The following is a 3,679-nucleotide window of genomic DNA, read 5'->3' as shown; positions in this document are numbered from 1 at the left end:
CTCTCCTGCCAAGCCTCTCTCTCCTGCCAAGCCTCTCTCTCCTGCCAAGCCTCTCTCTCCTGCCAAGCCTCTCTCTCCTGCCAAGCCTCTCTCTCCTGCCAAGCCTCTCTCTCCTGCCAAGCCTCTCTCTCCTGCCAAGCCTCTCTCTCCTGCCAAGCCTCTCTCTCCTGCCAAGCCTCACTCTCCTGCCAAGCCTCACTCTCCTGCCAAGCCTCACTCTCCTGCCAAGCCTCACTCTCCTGCCAAGCCTCACTCTCCTGCCAAGCCTCACTCTCCTGCCAAGCCTCTCTCTCCTGCCAAGCCTCACTCTCCTGCCAAGCCTCTCTCTCCTGCCAAGCCTCTCTCTCCTGTCCTGCTTGACTCTCGTCCCAAAGCTCTCTCTCTTGTCCTGCTTGACTGGTTGGTAAGGTTATTTAATGTATGTATGATTCATGGTGAGGTGCCTGAGGATTGGTGGAATACTTGCATAGTGCCATTGTTCAAAGGCAAAGGGGATAAAGGTGAGTTCTCAAATTACAGAGGTATACGTTTGTTGAGTATTCCTGGAGATTATATGGGAGAGTATTGATTGAGAGGGTGAAGGCATGTAAAGAGCATCAGATTTGGGAAGAGCAGTTCGGTTTCAGAAGTGGTAGAGGATGTGTGGATCAGGTTTTTGCTTTGAAAAAATGGATTTGTGTGTGGCACTTATGGATCAGGAGAAGGTATATGATAGAGTTGATAATGATGGTCTGTTTAAGGTATTAAGAATATATGGTGTGGGAGGCAAGTTGCTAGAAGCAGTGAAAAGTTTTTATCGAGGATGTAAGGCATGTGTACGTGTAGGAAGAGAGGAAAGTGATTGGTTCTCAGTGAATGCAGGTTTGCGGCAGGGGTGTGTGATGTCTCCTTGGTTGTTGAATTTGTTTGTGGATAGGGTTGTTAGGGAGGTGAATGCAAGAGTTTTGGAGAGAGGGGCAAGTATGAAGTCTGTTGTGGATGAGAGAGCTTGGGAAGTGAGTCAGTTGTTGTTCGCTGATGATACAGCGCTGGTGGCTGATTCATGTGAGAAACTGCAGAAGTTGGTGACTGAGTTTGGTAAAGTGTGTGAAAGAAGAAAGTTAAGAGTAAATGTGAATAAGAGCAAGGTTATTATGTACAGTAGGGTTGATGGACAAGTCATTTGGGAGGTACATCTAAATGGAGAAAAACTGGAGGAAGTGAAGTGTTTTAGATATCTGGGAGTCGATCTGGCAGCGGATGGAACCTTGGAAGCGGAAGTGGATCATAGGGTGGGGGAGGGGGCGAAAGTTCTGGGAGCGTTAAAAATGTGTGGAAGGTGAGAACGTTATCTCGGAAAGCACAAATGGGTATGTTTGAAGGAATAGTGGTTCCAACAATGTTATATGGTTGCGAGGCGTGGGCTATGGATAGAGTTGTGCGGAGGAGGGTGGATGTGTTAGAAATGAGATGTTTGAGGACAATATGTGTGTTAGGTGGTTTGATCGAGTAGGTAATGAAAGGGTAAGAGAGATGTGTGATAGTAAAAAGAGTGTGGTTGAGAGAGCAGAAGAGGGTGTTTTGAAATGGTTTGGTCACATGGAGAGAATGAGTGAGGAGAGATTGACAAAGAGGATATATGTGTCAGAGGTGGAGGGAACGACTAGAAGTGGGAGACCAAATTGGAGGTGGAAAGACGGAGTGAAAAAGATTTTGAGTGATCGGGGCCTGAACATATAGGAGGGTGAAAGGCGTGCAAGGAATAGAGTGAATTAGAACGATGCGGTATACCGGGGTCGACGTATAGTCAATGGATTGAACCAGGGTGTGTGAAGTGTCTGGGGTAAACCATGGAAAGTTCTGTGGGGCCTGGATGTGGAAAGGGAGCTTGGGTTTCGTTGCATTATATCTGACAGCTAAAGACTGAGTGTTAATGAATGTAGCCTTTGTTGTCTTTTCCTAGTGCTACCTCGCACACATGCGGGGGGAGGGGGTTGTCATATTCATATGTGGCGGGGTGGCGACAGGAATGAATAAGGGCAGACAGTATGAATTATGTACATGTGTATATATGTATATGTCTGTTTGTGTATATGTATATATGCGTTGAGATGTATAGGCATGTATATGTGCGTGTGTGGACGCATATGTATATACATGTGTATTTGGGTGGATTTGGGCCATTAATTTCGTCTGTTTCTTTGCGCCACCTCGCTAACGCGGGAGACAGCAAGAAAGCAAAATAAAATAAATACAGTACTGTGTAGTTGACAACTCTTATATCATGTCCACCATGGTGAACAAATACGATGCTCGTAAATCTAATGATGACTCGGGTGAAGAAGAGGGTGGAAATCGCGACTCAAAGGAGACAGAAAAACCATTGCCACCAGTTGAAGTTAAGTGTGGGGAGCATAGAGTGCAGTATACTTATTGTATATGGTTCAGTCGTCGAGCACCAGGAGAGCAGACTGCAACACAAAATTATGACCAGAACCTCAGGTTACTTGGAAGATTTGCATCAGTGGAACAGTTTTGGGGTTACGATAGTCGTTTAGTCCTTCCTGTTGACCTAACTTCACACTCGGATATACATATCTTTAAAGATGGAATAAAGCCCATGTGGGAAGATGTTGGGAATAAGAATGGAGGGAAATGGATTGTTCGTTTACGCCAAGGACTGGCTTCACGGTGTTGGGAGAACATGATATTGGCAATGCTAGGTGAACACTTCATGGTTGGAGATGAGATCTGTGGTGCTGTCATATCAGTAAGATTTCAGGAGGACATTATCTCTATTTGGAATCGAACTGCACAGGACACAGTAACAACAGGACGAATCCGTAACACTTTGAAGCGAGTTCTTAACCTTCCTCCCAATACAGTTATGGAATATAAAACTCATAATGATTCTCTCAAGCACACCCACTCCGCGTCCAGCCTACTGCGGAAACCTTGCCCTCCCATGAGGCATGACCTGCACTGATGTTTCTATCCTCCAGCTCCCCCCCCCCCCCCCTCTCCCCTCCTCCTTGGAGAGAAGAGATTTTGGGGGAGGATAGGGGAAGAGGTTGAGACAACCATCATACTCTATGCATCTGTGTGAGTGAGAATATATCTGTGCTAAGTTGCAGTTGTGGTCATGTACATAGGTGATGTATGTTCTGAATTGCTTACAAAGCAACATATACCTTTTCTCTGATACATTTTTGAAAGCTGACACAGAATTACATGGGAATATCTAAGCTGTAATCCTTTTAAGATATATATGTCTGTGAGCTATACTTCAGCTTTATGCTTAACTCGCTAAAGATTCAAAGACATGCTTTTAAACCAGGCCCAAACAAGACAGTTAGACCACCATAAAATGGTAGATCAAACTACTGTCCACAATGTGTTTACCATCTTCAAGCAGTCTCTTGCTTTGGTTTAATCAATGAAAGTTTGGAAATAAGTTTAAAGTGATCGTGTTTCATCCCTAAGCGAAGTGTTTTTTTTATCCTCAAGCATCTCTTCCTTTGGTTTGATCAGTGAAATTTAGGAAATGAGTTTAAAGTGATAGTATTTTATCCCTGAGCAAAATATTTTTTGTGCCTCTTGGCAGCATATAAGCTGTTGGTCATTTACAGTTTGTCTTTACTGGGAGGAAGTATTTTGAAGCTAATTACAAAGTAATGGAAAAAAGTAATGCTCCTGGATT

General features: G+C 44.4%; 1 pseudogene; it reads left to right on the top strand.

The window, feature by feature from the left end:
- Positions 1-2,239: 2,239 nt before the first annotated feature.
- On the top strand, positions 2,240-2,965 carry LOC139746824 (eukaryotic translation initiation factor 4E type 2 pseudogene; annotated as a pseudogene).
- The last annotated feature ends 714 nt before the right edge of the window (positions 2,966-3,679 follow it).

This window comes from Panulirus ornatus, chromosome 5 (genome assembly GCF_036320965.1).
Source record: "Panulirus ornatus isolate Po-2019 chromosome 5, ASM3632096v1, whole genome shotgun sequence".
In the NCBI taxonomy this organism is placed as follows: domain Eukaryota; kingdom Metazoa; phylum Arthropoda; class Malacostraca; order Decapoda; family Palinuridae; genus Panulirus; species Panulirus ornatus.
Note: the sequence above shows the minus strand (reverse complement) of the source record. Positions and strands in the feature narration are given on the sequence as shown.